The 20,337-nt window shown below is 36.7% G+C and overlaps 1 long non-coding RNA gene across 1 annotated transcript in view; it reads right to left on the bottom strand.

Annotated features, from left to right (window-relative positions):
* LOC112927653 (uncharacterized) overlaps positions 1-20,337 on the bottom strand; it is a 90,342-nt gene that overhangs the window by 15,376 nt on the left and 54,629 nt on the right. The gene's annotated exons all lie outside the window — the stretch shown is intronic.

Raw genomic sequence — 20,337 nt, 5'->3', positions numbered from 1 at the left:
TAACACCCCTCAAGTACATAACCATTCTCACTTTTGTATTTGGTTACACATTTTCTTTGACAATGAGGTTTCTCTGGTCTATAGCCATAGATTTCTTATGCTATTGTGTTATTGAATGCCTCCAAATGTCATTATAACAACGTGTAATCTTTGTCCTAATTCATAAAACATTTTAAAAAATTCATGCCAGCATTTGGAGTCCCTAGGAGTACCCTATTTCTAAAAATAATGATATTAAGACTTAAAATCATGGGCAACAATATTTAAATATAGGAAGTATTTTGACTGTGGGTTGTGTTTTTCACGCTTTGTTTTTTGTTTTAGTGGGTTTGTTGTGTTGTGTTTTGTTTTTTCGGATCTGCATCATTGACTTTATCACCTTGGTTCTATGGTTCTAATGTCTTGTCCAGAGCCACTCATTTAATTACTTTTTCAAAACATTCATAACACAACATGGCTATAACTATATAGCTGCTGGCCTTTACTGGAATTATAATGAAGATCAATTATAGTATTTGATCTGGCCTTCCTTTCTAAATGCTACCATTAATTCAAATTAAAATGCTATGTCAATGTGCTTCCTACCATACAAGGAAATGAAGACATCTTTTATTGACAATAGAGATAATTTGGGATGATCAGGATAAGAATGGATACTGTTATCTTTATTTTCACAAAAACTTAAGTCAAAGGTTAAAATTACCAGAATATTACAAATATTTTGGAACTTACAATAAGACATGAATTAGACACTAGTCATAAAAATAAGTATACTATGATAGAGTGGAAAAAGCCTTGTGGCAAAAGTAAAGAGCCTTGAGTTCCAATTTAGGCTAGGCTACTATCAAGCTATATGGCTTTGGAAAAAAATTTTAATTTTGGGGGGGCATCAGTTTTGTTGGTCATGATATAAGGACATTGAATTGGATGATCCTTTCAATCTTATGAAACACTAGTGACTTGGATGGTGGAAAGTAAAATCACTTAAAATTGGTAAACTCTAATGGTTGGGAGTCATTTCAGCATGATAGTTTGAGGCCACAGAGGGCTGGAAACATGAGAGCAAGTGTTTTCAAAGATTTTATTCAAGAACAAGCTGGAAATAGTTGTTGATCATGACACCGTACAGTTATCTATATCCCAGAATTACAGCTAGCAAGGTCCTCAGAATAAGAGCAAACATATCTAGAAAGAAACCCATAAAGCAGAAATAGTGGGGAAAAAATACTTTTAAGTTGATTAGAGACAAAAATAGCACTGCGACCCAATTTGGATTCAGTTTACAAAAATAATTGTAATGCGGTTCAATCTAAAGTGGTTGTTCCTCCCGGGCAAAGGCAAAAGTTGAAAAAAATTGACAAAATTTAAAAATAGGTCAAGAACTACCAAATGTATGGTTCCCATCCCAGACTGTGAAAGTGTGAAAAATGAATCGGAATACAGATACAGAAAATGCATATATAATTTGAAGAAGAGACTCAGCTGAGAAACATGAGGTGCAGATTTAGAATCTAGCTCATCTTTGAGATTTAAATACTTGTGATGGATTTCCACTAGCTGGAAATAATAGGATGGAGAAGTATTTAATAAAAAGAGCTCTTTTGGAAAAAAAAAAGTACTTAAGCAATGCTACAGAATGACTTCAGCTCAGCACAAACACATGTAAAGTTCTTAATTTTGCTTCTCTTCCTAGATGGATCACCTTTTTGTTGGGTGGGAGGGGCCAAGGAGGGAGTAACATAATTCAGTCGAAAGGTAACTGGCCACATTTAAGACCTACATAGATCCTTTCAATTACAAAATATACTCTTATTTTAGGAAATGTTAAATTGTGAATCTCAGAAATACAGTGATTGGTCCACCTTTCCTCTCTCCCTCTTCCCCAGCTCACTTATTCTATTCTATACCTTCATCCTTCTGTAATTGTTTTTGGTGAGATAGGGGTCACCATTGGACCCTTGAGTATGATCAATCCCCAATCAATCTTAGTCAAAATAACATTTATCTTTGAACCACATCCTTAAACCTTTAAATTATTTTCATAACTCTTCTTAGCTTCTCTCTTTCATACTGTATAGTAGATTGGATTGAAAACCTAGCTCTGGCACTAAATAGTTTGATGACCCTGGGAAATCATTTTCATACGTTCCTCAATTCCCTCATCTATAAAATGAACATCCATAAGGTCCCATTTCGGTCCACAATTTGCTGGATTATATTCATGTCTTCTCATGTGGATATCACTTGCATGCTTTGCTCACCGTCTTTATACTTCTGCAGTCCTTTTTGGGATTCAGTATGCATTTATTCATGGGTAACATCCCAAGAGAAGCATAATATTCCAAATAAGAAAAATTAGCACAATCCAGGTATTTAAATCACACATTATTTAACCATTTGCTCATTGAACAAATATTACTTAGGAGAACAAAGATTCTACTAAGGGCCGTTAGGATAGAGAGCTCCAAGTACAATGAAGGAACAGACAAGAAAACATAAAATTATAGTATGACAAGTGCTGTGATCAGGACACAGGGCCTAAAGAACAGAAAAGGAGCAAAAGTTGAAGGTTTTCTGATTACATAAAATTCAGGAGAGTTTTTTGAAATATACCACTAGCTTATAAATTTGTTTCGAAAATTTATAGGCAAAATGGTGAAGAGATGGCTTTTATTTTATAGACATTTAAATGGAAATACATATAAAGTAAGGCTAATGTGAATATTCAGCAGGCTCACTGGAGTCAATAAATCATGTTTCTTTGAAAGTATCAACCATAAACAAACTAGAACGGACTAACCAGGAGCTATGACAAGAAGACAGAAAAGAGGATATGGCTGCACTATCACAGAACCACACTGAATATGCACTTTGAAAGGTACACTAAGGATGCATTTATTGAGGCCACAAAGAGAACCATACATTATGTTTGCTGGATTTGAATACCTTGCCTCTTTGTGTGATTAATTATTCCTGTCAACTTCAAATCTGAAAATGTGGAAGGAAAATATAGGGTGCCTCAAGAGAAGGACTATGGAGAATTCCTACAGATCATTTTTAATAACTAATAAACTAATAACTAATAAACACATTTCTCTGTTAAGTCTGTCAGCTAAAGAAAGAAAGGAATGAGAACCGAACACTTCAATAATGTCTACAGAAGTAGAGCACTGAGATCATGATCTAATAGGATCTGGGGATGAAGACTTCTAGAAAAGCAGAAGGAACTTGGGCTGGGTCATCTGGATACGTGGTCTACAGTGATTACATTGCTTGAGCAAATGTTCACCTCCCCCCTTTTACTTTCCAGTTGATTCTGTAGTCCAAAAATACAACCCCTATTTGCTTCTCATAGGAAAGTCATATGCAGCATTAAAACAATTATCCAGGTGATTCCAGACCGTAGCTCCTAACTAGGACATCTTTGAAGAAAAGGTGCTCATTTCCTTTATTTTTGCTAAAGTAGTTTTTGTGTGCTGCAGATGCCTCTGATTCTTCATGTCACATGTTCAGAACACATCTGATTTCACCCAAAGGAGCAGTGGACACTCTCGTGTGAACTCAGAGTCATCTCATGGGGGCAGCATCCTACCTCAAGAGCTTGCCATGTTGTCTTTCTGCTTTCTTTCAAGGGCCTTCCCCAGTGGTAAGAGGATGAGAATGTTCTTTCCACATAGAGAAATATGAGATTATTATCTCCAAGAATAATTCTTGACCAACGGAACACAAAAACCAATGGATATGTTATCCTGCCTCTGTCATGTAGACAGATCTGACAGGAATTCTGTACACTTTTCAGGAGATCCCAACACAATTGAACCCCTATTGCCCACAGTGGTGGCCCCAATTGATATATTGGTTTTTCCTCCTACCGTGACTTCCTCTCTCTGGTCCCTTATTCCTGCTCCTGGAATTAACTCCCAAATAAACTACCTGTACTTGGATCTCCGTCTTCAGCTCTACATTCAGGAGAACCTAAAATAAGATCGTGTGATAGAGAAATTGTTCTGTGTTCATCATAGTTAACCCTTCCTGAGTGCAAATGAAAACAGCATTCGCTAGCTTCCTTGAAGTAACGCTAGGGTGCTTATGACACAATTCTGAACTGTGCCATGTCAACAGAAGTGACTGAACCTGTTAAAAACTTCCTGCACAGTATTTCAACCCACTTTTCCTATGTCTTGGAAACCTTGGGGATTACATGTTCCAAATGGCATAGTCATAAGATGGAAGACAGCCATCTGACTTGTATAGGTCTTTGCTTGAATGAGAAATTTTTAATATCATAAATTGCTGATATTCCATGTTTGTTACTCAATATAGTATTTCCTATCCTAACATACTTGGTTAATTGTAGCATATCCTATACCATATCCTAAATGGCAAAAAATGATCTGCATATTTAAACTTTAGAACCGGGCACAGCAAGTATTCAAATCATGTTTGTTTAGTTGAAAGTATGAATAGAGGAATGAATGTATCTATCTATCTGAATACCTATATAGACACAGTTTCATTTTATATACATATATTTATATTAATTTATATATATTATAGTATATATGTATTTTTATATATTATCTATGTAAGTATACATATAGTATTACATTACGTGTGTATATATATGTATATATAATATTATCGTTTTGTTGCTAGCAACCTGCAAGCAGAGGTAAAGTCTCAAAAATTTTATCCTTAACATGGAATGATCTCAATAGTTTCTTGAGGACTGATGAATAATCTCAGCACCCAAAACACCTCTCTAAAGAGAACCACATTATTCCTTTAAAAAAAAAACTGTTGGTTCAAATAAATATATATTTTAAAAAACCAAATGAATTTGGGGCATTTTGAGGGTATGGGATCAGCTGGTTTGAAAAAATATAAAAGAGTAGTCAGTTCTATTAAACAAACTGAGCAGTTTCTGTTTGTCTTATTTTGTTTTAACAAAATATCTTAGTTTGATCTAATCAACCCGTTATTTTGGTACTGTCTGGAGAGAGTAAAATAGAATTTTGCTAGATTTCTAGTTCTTTTTAATTTTTTTCCAATACTTCTGAAATTTTGTCTCGCATACAATCAATTCACTACGAAGAATTTTTCTCTTTTTTAAGATTGACTTATTTATTTGAGAGAGAGTGAATGACAGCATGAGCAGGGGCAGGGGCAGAAGGAGGGAGAAAGGGGAAGCAGACTTCTTGCTGAGCAGGGAGCCCACACAGGGCTCAATATCACGACCTCGAGATCACAACCTGAGCTGAAACCAAGAGTCAGACACTTAAGCAACTCAGCCACCCAGGAGCCCCTGAAGAATTTTTCAAAAAGTCACTCAAATTTTAATTATCGAATCTTAAGATGACTTAAAGAATTATGGACACTCCTATTCTGTGCTATCTATGCAGAAAAGGTTTGACACACCTATTCAAAATGTTAATAAAAAATGTTGAAGGATAGTAAACTGCTTAGAGAAACAAATGCTTCCAAGGACATGAGCAAAATCTACCTGAATACAAACAAGGAGTCGGTTACAAATTATCCTTATCTATTAATTAAAATAAAGCTCATTAAACGTTCTATTAGATTATGCTTTACTGATATTATTGAAATTGGTTTAGAGCAATAAAATTTATATAGATTAAAGTGAATTCTAAATACTGAAGGCATTTCGCCAGTTCAGACTGGCCCTCTCTCTAATGAGTCTACTTAACAGTGCTTTACAATGTCTGAAGAAAGGTAATTTTGAGGAAATAATGTGTTCTTTATTGATTTTGTGCACTGCAAGTTTTTATCTTCAGAATACTTAGGCCTTATCTCTATAGATATGTGCATACATTTACTTTTATTGAAATACTCAGAAATTTCTACTTAACGAATTTCCAATGTAGTCTACATGTCTTTACCAAAAGGACAAATCTTTGACTATCTGTCCTTTTGTCCATGGGACCATTTTTATTAGTAAGTAGTGATTGATTTGAATGAAAGTTTCCATTTTCTTTAGATCACTTGCAAATCAATCTCTCTCTCTTTCTCTCTCTTTCTCTCTCTCTCTCTCTCTCTCTCTCTCTCTCTCATAGTTAGACACAAGAGAGAAGGAAAGTGTCCTGGAGAGTTAGAGTATTTGGTTACCCCAAAGTAAGGCAGATGCTGTGCTGTTGCACTTTAGAGGACTCCTTCTCTATCGTTGGCCTTCCGTTCTAGTAGGTTCCATCCTGGCCGTATTTGCACAGGGATTCACATGAAAAGCATTATCGGAGACCAACAACATGGACTTGTTTTGAACATTGCCTGCAAGTCACATCAGTATAATGTGGATGTGGATCATCCACAGTGTGGATGGAAGACTTGCTGCCAACATCTGCCATCCAATTTGATCTTGGAGGTTTTCTGGCACATTGAACGTGACATTTATTTAAGTGTTAGACTTCTATTATTCTTTTCTGACCAAAAGCTCAAAGAACCAAGTACAGTGGCATGATTTGACCCTAGACATCTGGTCTCAGTATAAGTATGATGACACGTTCCACGAAGCTATCAAATTGGAATTCCTGACTGTGTGGCTAAGGGTGCCACCACTGAAAACTCTAAGGATTTTAAAAGAGTTCAGCTTCACAAATTAATCAATGTAATACAACTTGACAAAAGATAAACATTAAAAGGCTAGATCTCTGTGTTTTGTTACCGCTTGGCTTAGCTTCTTCGTTGTTAGGCATTTTGCTCAGGTAAGCATATCTAGGAAGGGCTTACTCTCCAAAGAAAAGCAATCTTGTGTGGACTCTGGCAAAAACAAGCCACAAGTAAAGCAAATTACACACTAGGGCATATAAATTTACAGTAAGTCATGTAAATTAGAAGGTGATACACCTGCAAGGCAATGAGGAAGCTATAATAAAATCTTCTCAGGGACAGCAAGACTGTGAAGATTAGGAAGAGGATGGATTACATAATGAAATTTGATTGCACATGAATAATGTGCTGCAGAATTTTCAGCTACCATATGCAGTTATGAAGTCATAGACCGTGTACCATGTGGTCTCAATTGTCATAATTTTGGTCCAGAAAGTGCTCTACAAAATAATCAGCTAAAATCTATCAATGTAACTGTAGTTTAAAATACAGTTTTGCGAGAGATGCTTTAAAAAGTTAGCAAAAATTCTTGCTGCTTTAAGAAGGACAATGTTATAGAGTGAAATTCAGTAATGAATGTGCATTTGTGGACAGATTCTAGAACATCAAGTCATTCAGGAATCTGTATCTCTTAAAACCCCAAACCTCAAAAATGCAAGAATAATAATGCATTCAACAGGACCATTCTGAAATGATAAGAAGGAAAGGAAGTGGTACAACATTGGACTTCACTTGCCTTCTCCTGTTCTCCAGGGTTCATCTCTGTTTGCTGAAAAACTGATATGTTACACAATTGGAGGATCCTGTTGCTGTAGTTCTCGTACTCAAATATCATAATGTCTATGATGATATAGTTGCCATCACCAACACTATCATTTTTAATTAACCTCCTTAAAAATGTCTGTGTTACAAGTCACAAGAAACTAGTATGAAGTCATACCGGGGTGTATTTGAGTCTTCACATTTGACATGGGCCAAGTTACTTAACCTTCCCGCAAGTGGTTTGTTCATCAGTAGCTTGGTGGTGATAACACCTACATCAATGGGTTAGTATGAGAATTATGTGAGATGATCCACACAAAGGGTGAAGCTGTTTCTGGCACTCTCCATCTTGTTTGTTGTTTTTTTTTTTAAGATTTTATTTATTTAACTGAGAGAGAGAGAGAGAGAGAGAGAGAGAGAGCACAAGAAAGGGGGAGGGACAGAGAGAGAGGGGGAGAAGCAGGCTCCCCATTGAGCAGGAAGCCCAACTCAGGGCTTATTCCCAGGATCCCGGGATCATGACCTGAGCCCAAGGCAGATGCTCAACCCACTGAGCCACCCAGGTGCCCCTCCACCTTGTTTTTTATACCATTTAATTTTAATAGATGTCCCTGAGAGGAACGAAGTCTCTGCTTCCATGTATCTCCATCTACATAACTGCACGTTTCATTCGGACAGCAAGTGCCTTCAACAACAGTTTGCCAATTTTATTTAAAGTGCAGACCCTGGAGTCAGGATGCTGGGGTTTCAAGCTGTGACTTACTAGCTGTGTGGCTTATATAAGGTGGTCGGTCTTGCTTAGCCTCGGTATCTTCATTTGTAATGAGGGATGACACTGGCCCCTCCATCACTGAATTCTCATGAGGATTAACTTCAGTTCTGTAGTTATATAAAGCACTTACCACTTCCTGCCACATGGTTAGCCCTCAGTCCATGGCAAGCATGTTGTGATTACTATTATCATGAGTTTTATTATTACTGGGTATTTATTATTTGCAGTACTGTAATAGGTGGGTAAATAAAAGGAGTGAGAGCCCTAGCAGTCGAAGCACTTAGAAATTTCTTTCAATGTTTTTTTAGTTTGGGGGTTTGTTTTGTTTTGTGTTTGTTTTTGTTTTTGTTTCTGGTCAAGTGCTTCTGTACTGGGTACTGTCGTAGGCACAGGGGATTTGGCAGAAAGCAAAAAAAGACAAAATTCCTACCTTAAAAAACTTGTATTGGCCAATTGAGGAATATCTTCATGATGCATCACTTCAGTAGGGGAGCCCTAAAAACAGTTTACATTTAAAGTGCCGTGCACTTGATGGGATGAGCACTGGGTGTTATGCTATATGTTGGCAAATTGAACTCCAATAAAAAAAAATGCAGATTCTCAAAAATAAATAAATAAACAAACAAATAAATAAATAAATAAATAAATAAATAAATAAATAAATAAAGTGCAATGACAAGTCAAGGCCCAGGAAGGAGGTAAACAAAGAGAAGGGGCACTTAACCCAGTTTTGTGGGAGGAAAACTGAGGAAAGTATCCTGGTGGTAGTAATGTCTATGCAGAGCCTTGTAGCACTCATCTATTGATTTAACAAGTTCTTACATAATGCCTGCTATGTGCCAGGGGAATGGTTTTAAGCACTTTAAAAATGAGCTATTACTCTTTTAATTTAATTTAATTCATTTACTTCTTCTAATAACTCCATGAAGTGGGGAAAATGAACCACACATGGGTTAAGTAACTTGCCCAAAGTCAGGAAACTAGAACGTGGTTCCATAGTTTGTGCTCTTAACTGCAGTGTGCTATGCGGTTTCTCCCTCTGGCTATGTTTGTATAAGGTGTGCGTTGGGGTGAGCTGGGGTGCAAAGGAATCAAGCATAGTAGGAGCAGTCAGTAGTCCACGAAAGGCTTGGAGACTTTTGACTTTAACGGAGCAATGGAATGAAATCAGAAGAAGATCAAGAAAGAAAAGGGAGAGCGATTCGGAAGATTCTAGAAAGCCAGGAATTTCAGATAATCTGCTCCCAGTTGGCACTCCAGTCAGTGTTATGTGACTCCACATTACAATACACTGATGTGATGGAAGTATATTTTATAGGTTCTAATATAGATCAAGGGACATGATTATTTTATTAAGGATACGCATTGCATGTGAGGTCCTAGAATTGAAATACTTAATGTCCTCTCCTGGATCTTACAGTTAATTTTTTTACAGATTCAATCGTGGTTATTTGTACTTAAGGTATCTCTTTTGTAAGTAGCCATGAATCATGTTCTTGTTAGGAATGCCTAGCACGCTCAGATAAAGTGTTGTCAAAAGTTTATAAATAACAGAAGTAAAATGAATGAATCGCTGAAGTAGGACTTAGTAAAAATTTATTGTGCACACACCAAAAAGACAGTTTGCCAACCAAGAACCCTCAAACCAAAACATGGAAAAAGGCTGAAGTGTGTGTTGTTATAAAGCAGCTTATATAGTAAGAAGGCAGTGGCTGTTTCTTCTTCACAGTGATTGGTCATAATATTTGAATTTTCTTAAATGATAGGGAATTGGTCAGTGGTTATCTCACAATCAACCTTGAGAAACATTTTAAGTTTTGCTTATGACTTCCAGAGGCATAAGCAAGAAATGACCCGGGTCAACTCAGTCGTACAAAAATAAGCTAAATTAAGTTTTGTGTGTATGAGCAAACTGGTTTTCTCTGCTCAGGGAATTTTCAAGGTTAGACTCTGTTTGTTTTTGTGTTTATTTTAACAATGGGATTGCCAAAGGGTAACCCAAATGATCGACATAGAGCTACATGTTCAGGAAAAAACCTAATTCTAGTTTTCTTTTTTCCCATGAGAAATTTTATATTTCCTCAGTATATGCCAGTAGCCTAGAGTAGGTTCTCACTAACTATTCTTTGAATGGCTGGAATTTCTACTTCACGAAGGCTCTGGTTAGAACAGTCAATGTCTACAAATAAGACTTGTAACTAATGTACCTTCAATAGATACTCAATAAAATACAAGCTACTTTTGTTTAAAAAGAAAGAAATGGTCATGGAAAAATAATCAAATTGCCTTATGATGTATAAAATAAAATAAGTAGTCACTTCCTTCCCCTCACCAGAAATGCTAATCCTAGTGTCAGAAAAAATGGCTAAATATTTAGTGTAATTTGCCCAGAAATAATGTATACAGATAGAAAGCTGAACTTACATATAAAATGGTATCATACCACAATGCTCTTTGGCAACTTTTCTTTTGCACTTCACAGTGTATGTTAGGCATCTTTCTTATACATTTCCCTGAATATTATAAATAGTATTATCTTGCAGATGTGCCATGATGTACATTCTGTCGTTTTCCCCTCTAACATGGATGTTGCAACAGACACGGTTCTATACATGTAGTTGATCACGGGTGCAAATTTATCTGTATAGTAAATTCTTAAAGAACAAATCAAAATGTGAGACAAGATTCCATTAAAGTCCTAAAGGAGAACACAGGCAACACCCTTTTTGAACTTGGCCACAGCAACTTCTGGCAAGATACATACATGAAGGCAAGAGAAACAAAAGCAAAAATGAACTATTAGGACTTCATCAAAATAAGAAGCTTTTGCACACCAAAGGATACAGTCAACAAAACTAAAAGACAACCTACAGAATGGGAGAAGATATTTGCAAATGACATATCAGATAAAGGGCTAGTTTCCAAGATCTATAAAGAACTTATTAAACTCAACACCAAAGAAACAAACAATCCAATCATGAAATGGGCAAAAGACATGAACAGAAATCTCACAGAGGAAGACATGGACATGGCCAACAAGCACATGAGAAAATGCTCTGCATCACTGGCCATCAGGGAAATACAAATCAAAACCACAAGGAGATACCACCTCACACTAGTGAGAATGGGGAAAATTAACAAGACAGGAAACCACAAATGTTGGAGAGGATGTGGAGAAAGGGGAACCCTCTAACACTGTTGGTGGGAATGTGAACTGGTGCAGCCACTCTGGGAAACTGTGTGGAGGTTCCTCAAAGAGTTAAAAATAGATCTGCCCTACGACCCAGCAATTGCACTGCTGGGGATTTACCCCAAAGATACAGATGCAGTGAAACACCAGGACACTTGCACCCTGATTTTTATAGCTGCAACGTCCACAATAGCCAAACTGTGGAAGGAGCCTCGGTGTCCATTGAAAGATGAATGGATAAAGAAGATGTGGTCTATGTCTACAATGGAATATTCCTCAGCCATTAGAAACGACGAATACCCACCATTTGCTTCGACGTGGATGGAACTGGAGGGTATTATGCTGAGTGAAGTAAGTCAGTTGGAGAAGGACAAACATTATATGGTCTCATTCAGTTGGGGAATATAAAAATTAGTGAAAGGTAAAAAAGGGAAAGGAGAGAAAATGGGTGAAAATATCAGTGAGGGTAACAAAACATGAGAGACACCTAACTCTGGGAAATGAACAAGGGGTAGTGGAAAGGGAAGTGGGTGGGGGGTTGGGGTGACTGGGTGATGGGTACTGAGGGGGGCACTTGGTGTGATGAGCACTGGGTGTTATGCTATATGTTGGCAAATTGAACTCCAATAATAAATAAATAAATAAATAAATAAATAAATAAATAAAACAAATAACTAAGTCAAAAGTTATATATACTTAAAATTCTAATAATGCTAATTTGTCTTCAAAATAGTTTTCCCCAGTTTGCAATTCTGTTAGCAGTGTGTGAGTGCTTGCTTCCCCACACCCTTTCCGATTGTATTCTCTCAAAACTACTTTTTATCTTATCCAATCTGATAGTTTAAAAATAATATTTTGTCACTTTATCTTGTATTGCTTAAATTATCAGTGACCACATGCATTTTTTTAACATTTGTCAAAGTCATTTTATATGACTGGTTCACTCCCTCCTTTTGGCTATTATTATCAGGTTGATTTTCTCTTTCTTACTTACCCATGTATATGAGCTATTTCAATGATTTAAAAAAAAATAGGTGTCTTATCTGGTCTGGATGTTCGAAATCTTTCTTTCTAGGCTGCCTGGGTGGCTCAGTCAGTTAAGTGTTTGGCGCAGGTGGGGATCTCTGGGTCCTGGGATCGAACTCTGTGTTTAGAAGTGAGTCCACTTGTCCCTCTCCCTCTGCCCCTCCCCTCATTGTGTCCAGCTCACTCTCTCTCTCTCTCTCTCTCTCTTTCTCTCTCTTTTAAATAAATAAATAAATAAATAAATAAATAAATAAATAAATATCTCTCACAAATAAATAAATAAAATAAAAAGAAATCTCTCTTTTCAAATATATCATCTTTCTTTAGACTGTTGTAATATCTTTGTCACGCAGAAATTTTTAAGATTTATATAATCAAATTACCATCCTTTTCTTTTGTCACTTAACGGACTTTTTTTCATATTGGAAAGGTCTTCTCTCCAAGTGTACACATAGATTTTCACATGTTTCCATCTGGTCTATTTCTGCTTTTTCCCATTTAAATATTTGATCTATCTGCTATACACCTCAGAGTAAAGAGGAAAGTAGGAAATAAGATTTACAACTATGTACAAACACAGCTAGCCGGTTGCCCCAATATCATTTATTTTTTCGAGATACTGAAATTATAATTGACATTTAACACTACGTGAGTGTAAGGTGCACAATGTGATGATTCGACGCACATATATATTGTGATATGATCGCCACAATACGGTTAGCTAACACATCCTTCATCTCATATATACTCATATAATTACATCTGGTATAACATTTTGTTGTGGCGGTGGTGTGAATATTTAAGATTTACTCTTAACCACTTTTAAGTATACAATATAGTATTTTTAACTATCGTCACCATGCTGTACATTACATCCTCTTATAACTGAAAGTTTGTACCCTTTGACCAACATCCCAATTCCCTCACTGCCTAGCACCCGATGACTACCAATCTCCTCTCTGTTTCTATGAATTCAGCTTCTTTTTTCTTTTTAGATTCCACATATAAGTGAAATCATACAATATTTGTCTCTCTGTGTCTAGCTTATTTCACTTTAGCATAATGTCCTCTAGGTTCATTCACATTGTCACCGATGGCAAGGTTTCTTTCTTTTTTTTCTGGTGAAATAATATTTCATTGTATACACATTGAGTAATCTATTTTCCCCATTATTAAAGATATTACTTTACCACATACTAAATTCCAGAAGTGTTTGGACCTATCAGTCAGTTCATCCCCATAATCAGTTATGATTATTGTTGCTTTATACAATGTTGTCGTATATATAGTAATCCTAGTTCCCTTTCTTTGCACTTCTTTTTCAGAGGATTCCTTGCTGTTCTCATATTTTCTTATCCAGATGAACTTTAGAATAGTTTTGTTAAGTTGTATTTAAAATAATACTAGTTTTGATTAGACTTACCTATAACATTGATTGATTTAAACAGAATCAATAATTTTGAATATTGAAGCTCACTGCCCAACAATTTGATGTATGTTTCCACTTGTTTAAAGCTAATTTTTTTAAATAATAAATTTATTTCTTATTGGTGTTCAATTTGCCAACATACAGAATAGCACCCAGTGCTCATCCCGTCAAGTGCCCAGAGCCTCGGTAAATTTTTATAGCTTCAAGTTGATATGAATGCTGTGCATTTCTTATATTTATGCTAGATTTTTTTAAATTTTCTTTTTTAAAAAAAGATTTTACTTATTTATTTATTTATTTATTTATTTATTTATTTATTTATTTGAAAGAGAGAGAGCACAAGCAGGGGGAGCAGCAAGCAGAAGGAGAGGGAGAAGAAGCAGGCTTTCCACTGAGCATGGGGTCATGACCTGAGCCAAAGGTAGACCACGGTTAACCAACTGAGCTACCCAGGCTCCCCTAAATTTTATTTTCAATAAAAATGTATATATTTAAGTTGTACAACACTGATGACTTGATACATACATACATACATATATATACACATACACAGTGAAATGATTACTCCAGCCAAGCTAATTAACACATCCTCTCCACATGTAGTTAAAATGTTTTGTGTATGAGAGCACCTGAAATCTACTCTTTGAGCAAATTTCCAGTATTTAATACAGTATTATTAACTATAGTCACCATACTGCACATCAGATGTCTAGACTGATTCATCCTACACAACTGCAACTTTGTACCCTTTAATCAATAGCTCCCCAATTTCCCCCACGTCTCCATCCCTGGTAACCACTATTCTACTCTCTGCCTCTGTGCACCTGACTTTTTGAGATTCCATGTATAAGTGAGATCATACAGTTTTTTCCTTTTTCTGTGTAGCTTATTTCACTTAGCACGATATCCTGCAGGTTCATCTATGCTGCTGCAAATGTTAGGATCACTTTCTTTAAAAAAAAAAAAAAGATTTTATTTATTTATTCATGAGAGACACAGAGAGAGAGAGAGAGAGGCAGAGACATAGGCAGAGGGAGAAACAGGCTCCATGCTGGAAGCCAGATATGAGACTCGATCCCGGGACTCTGGGATCACGACCTGAGCCAAAGGCATACACGCTCAATCACTAAGCCACCCAGGTGTCCCAGGATCTTTCTTTCTTAAGGCTGAATAATATGCCTAGATGTTTTAGATCATATAGCTACAGATGATTGGGACTTTTCCTCCATTTTATTTTGTACCTGATTAGCTTTTATATACAGAAAAGCCATTGATTAATTTTATTGATTTTGTAATCAGAACCTCACTAAATTCTCTTATTGTTTCTTTTTTTTTAATTTTTATTTATTTATGATAGTCACACACACAGAGAGAGAGAGAGAGGCAGAGACATAGACAGAGGGAGAAGCAGGCTCCATGCACCGGGAGCCCGACGAGGGATTCGATCCCGGATCTCCAGGATCGCGCCCTGGGCCAAAGGCAGGCGCTAAACCGCTGCGCCACCCAGGGATCCCTCTCTTATTGTTCTTAATAGGGTTTCAGTTTATCTTCTTGGATTTCCCAGATGAATAACCATATTATTAGCAAATGTGGGTAATTTTGTCACTGCTTTTCATTCCTTTCATTTGAGGAGTTGTGTTGGCTAGTACATCTAGAAATGTATGTTACCATGATAGTCTTAGCTTTGCCTTGTTCATCATCAGGCTATTTTTCTTTACATTTTATTTACTTTATTACTGTTTTGGTATGCTGGAGGGATTGCTTATACCATTTATAAGGTTATAAAATTCTAGATTTAATTCGGTTTGTGTTTTTTCTCCTTTTGGTAATATTGAAGGTTTATAGTCTTTGTTTTCATACTTCTCTTTAACTTTCTAAATTTAAATAATATGATTAAACACCTACTCATTGACTTATCAAGTTAAATGATATCTCTTGGTTTCTCTCCAAGGATAAGGAAGATATTCTTAAACTTCTTCCCATTCTCCTCCTACCTTACACCTCCACATTTTTGTCAGCTCTATTATAATTTTTACATTGTCAGTGTTCATAACATTTGCCTTCTGTTCTATAATTCCTACCATTTTTCATTTTAAATTCCAAATATTAATGGAATCAATACTTGATGATGTCTCATACCATGGCTTCTTTTTTTTTTTTCTTTCGGTCCTTAATTCTGCTTTGCTGTCTGGGTTGACTGGATTTTTGCCTTCAGTACGTTTTTGCAAAAGGGATTTATGAGGACTACTGTTCTGGCAGATATTCTACATATGTTTGAGGATCACTTCTTGGTTTTATTAAAGATGGAGGGTCTCTTCTCTTAATCTTTTTACTATTTTGTGGAGGATTTTATTGAAGGAAATAGAGTGGAAATGTTATTAGTCTGTCATCTTGTAGCAAAAGTCTCCTGAATTACTGCTTCTTAATTAACTGCTTACTCCATGAAATGGTAAGTTCAAGAATGTTGGACTCCTAGATCTGCCATCTCCTAGCCATGGAGATTGGGAATGTTACTTAATCCCTCTGAACCTCAGTTTCCTTATTTTAACATAGGGGTTATAAAAGAGTGACCATATTTACAGTTTTCCTAGAAAGGCTTCATGTTATGCCTGTTGTCTGAGCTTAATTATTAATATCTGTCATTTTATTCTCCAAAGTGTTCTAATACGGAAAATAAATCGAATGGGCATTCTAATTATCATGGTGCCTACCTCATAGTGGTGCTGTGATAATTAAATGAAACACCATTTAGTGATTAACATAGCGCCTGGCACATCACTTATTCAATAAGTGTTAGTTTTTCTATTTTATCAGGATGCTTTCTCCATTCAGACTCTCTATTTGAAAATAAATGTACCATATCCCTTGAGGAGGAGCACTCTTCAGTCTGGCTGCCAAGCAGTAGAAAATCATAACTCTTGTCAGTTTGGAAAGTCCCCATAATGGTGTGCTCTGAGCCCTACCTCTCGGGCTGATTCAGGTTCCTAGGACCAGGCCAGCTGCAGTACCTATGCAGAAGGAAGGAACAGAAATCCTCTCTAATTACCATCCTGGGCTCTTTATATACATTTCCACAGGGTAGAGAGAACATGGATTATGCAAATTCTGCTTTTGTACATAAGTGAAAAATAGATTTCAGTTTCAAAATCTGAGTACACAAGAAGAGTTCAGGAAAGTTCAATGAGGGCATGAAGTAGAAATGTATGGACATTTACCTTTCCCTAGATAAACAGTGAAATGTAAGTCATCCAAATAATAAGAAACTATTTGAAACTATTTATCACTCCAATTTGTGAATATGGGACTGAGAAGGCATTAGAAGTGGCAGGAGTTGGTCAAGCATCAAGGACCTTACTTCTATTTATTATGCTCATTTATCTATGTAAACCTCCTGGTGGAAATGGAAATTATTTTCTTGAGAACTGTGATGACTCTACTATTGTTACATAATTTGCATATCCTTTTGAATATGTTAGCATAAGGGAAGGATTGAGTTATATGGTACATTTGCCTCTGGGTGGAATATTGCTCATTAGCTAGTAGATATAAAGAAAACCGGATGGGCAAATCTAGAAATAGACAAAAGACTTCTCTGTCCTTTCTTGCTTCTAGATTTTCAAAATGTATATACTCTAATGTACTTTAAAGATACCCAAATAATATCATTAAAACTAAATGTAGGTGTATATACTTATGCATATGTAATGAAAATGAACATAAACAATTTTCATACTAGTGCATACTACATAACTGCTTCTTGGCTTGCTCATACTTACCATTTCTGCATATGTTTATCTCTGCTTCACTTATTTCATGAATACTCAAATAGAGTTAAGATGCTTACCAGTGGACAAAATATTGAAAGAACTTTTGCTCGCCACTATCTCTTCTTCCTCAATTATGTAGACTGTCTCCAGAGAGCTCATGTGTGATTCCATTTAATAAAATGCCAGTATGGTTCCTAAAAATTAAATTGTTCTAAATATGCTTTGAGATGATAACTAAAAAGAACCTACATAGAACGATTTTAGTGGGTCTTCTTGAATTATTTCAGATAGAGCTATGTATTAAGATCAATATGATAAGATATTCCATGGATATATTGATTGTGGAAAGCAAAATATATAACTATATCACCCATCCCTTAAGTTAGAGGCTAATTTTAATATATTTTAAAGCATATTCTAAAAGTAGAGTAATGAAAAAACAGTGGCATTGGTGTGAGAATCAACAATGGAATAATAGAAAAATAAAATAAGTCAGTGTATATATAAGAATTTAGTATTTAATGAAAGAAGCCAATTTGGACATGAAAGGACATTTATTACACCATGATGAATTAAATTATTGTCTATTTCTATAAAGTATTGTTCAAATATTTAAAATTCTGTTTTTGAAGGACATTTAGTAGCATAAGAAGTTCTGTCTGTGATGGACAAGCTCTAAGGTAGCCCCCCCTTGACTCCTTTCCTCTGGTTTCAACACCTTTGTATAATCCCCTCCCCTTGAGTATGGGGAGAACCTATGACTTTCACCTCTCTAATAAAACAGTGTAGGTGATGGGATATCACTTCTTTGATAATGTTAGTTTGTGGCACCAGTCTTGCTTGGAGACACCTTCTCCTTTCTGGTTTTGAAGAAGAAAGCTGGCATGTTTTGAAATTTCCTATGGAGAGAGCCACATGGCAAGGAAATGAAAGGCTATTTGTTTCCAGCAAATAGCCAGTGAGAAATCTTGACCCTCAGTCTAGCAGCCTGCAAGAAAGCAAATGCTACCAACAGCTACTTGAGCTGGAAGACACATTCTTCCCCAGTTGAGCCCCAGATGAACCCACACACCGGCCAACATCTTGACTGCAACTTTCTGAGACTGTGAAACAGAGGCTCCAGTTAAGCTATGACCAAATTCCTGATCCACAGAAAGCGTGTGCTAACTATGTGCTGTTTTAAGTTAACCATGAAGGTTGTGGTGATGCCATCATTTGGCAGTAGATAACTAATACACTATCAAAATACTAAATTAAAAAAAGCAAGACAAAAAACTCTCTATATTGTGCATGTCACTCAGCTTTGCTGCATAACAGCCCCCGAACCTCAGTAGCTTACGAAGAAAAGCACTATTTTTAAGTTGTGCTACATGTTGGTGGTTGTAGGGCAGCTATGGCTGCTGTGACTCTGCTTCATTTTCCTTACTCCTGCTTGACTCAGTTCCATGTACTGATTCTGGGATCCTGACTAAATGAGCAGCCCCTATGTCAGGCATTCCCATTTTTGTGCCAAAGATAAAGAGCATGAACCTTGAGCTGTATCTGAACCATACAATTGCATTGAAAGCTTCTGCTCAGATGTGGTTTAGATTACATCAGTTTGTTAACAGTTGTTGGACCCAAAGCCCCATTTCCTGGTTGTTTGCTGGGGGGTCGTTCTAATCCCCTAGAGGCTTCTTGCAGTTCCTGTCTTCAGGCCTTCCCACAGGCCCTCTTACAGCACCACTGTGAGCAGTAGGATTCCTCGCGTTGAATCTCCTTTAGGGTTGAATCTCCTTTAGGCTTCAAATCTCTCTGCACTTCTGCTACCAGCCAGAGAAACTCGCTGCTTTTAAGGGGCTCACCTGATTGGGCCAGGCTCACCCAGATAATCTTTATATTCTTTAAGGTCATTTTCTTTTTTTTTTTTTTTTTTTGGTCATTTTCTTTAGGACTTTCATTAGATGTGCAAAATCCTTTCACAGCGGTATCTAGATTAGTGCCTTGAAATCAGATCAAGCCATTTTCAAGTCATGGTTCATTCACTTACCTATGTGTACTTTGAATAACTTAACATGTGAGTAGAATAGTCACTAACTCATTTGGTGGTTTTGAAGACTTAAGTGGGGTAAAGACTGTAATGCCCTTAGCAAAGCTTCTGATATATGGCTCTCCAGAATTGGAAGATTTTATATTGATTTTATAGTAAATTTTGCATCAGATAAAGTCCTGATATCGATCATGTGAGTAAAGAAAGCCAATAGGCTATGTCTCTCTCTTCTTCTCCTCCTCCACGCTCCCTTCCTTCCTCTCTCCAGCCCTCTCCCCGCCCACCCTACCCCCCACATACTTTGTATGTTTTTGGTATCCAGATTGTCACCTGTTTGCCAAGACTTCACAATTTTAAATTATTATAAAAAGTCCAAGGACGCCTGGGTGGCTCAGTGGTTGAGCGTCTTCCTTTGGCTCGGAGTGTGGTCCCGGAGTCCCGGGATCGAGTCCCACATCGTGCTCCCTGCATGGAGCCTGCTTCTCCCTCTGCCTGTGTTTCTGCCTCTCTTTCTAGCTGTGTCTCTCATGAATAAATAAATAAAATCTTTTTAAAAGGAAATTTTAAAAAAGTGCAGGACTGCATCTGTATCACATCGGTGTATTTCTTACTGTTGGCAAGGTGGTCGGATGCAAAGATAGGAGGTGTTTCCTTACCCAGGCTATGAGGTTTTCTTCACAGTGCCTTGCAGCCTGTGCCAAAACAGGCATGAGACACCAGGTCTGAAAATCAACTCCA

The sequence above is a fragment of the Vulpes vulpes genome, chromosome X, assembly GCF_048418805.1.
Source record: "Vulpes vulpes isolate BD-2025 chromosome X, VulVul3, whole genome shotgun sequence".
NCBI lineage: Eukaryota > Metazoa > Chordata > Mammalia > Carnivora > Canidae > Vulpes > Vulpes vulpes.
The sequence above is the reverse complement of the archived record's forward strand: the minus strand, read 5'-3'. Positions and strand labels throughout refer to the sequence as shown.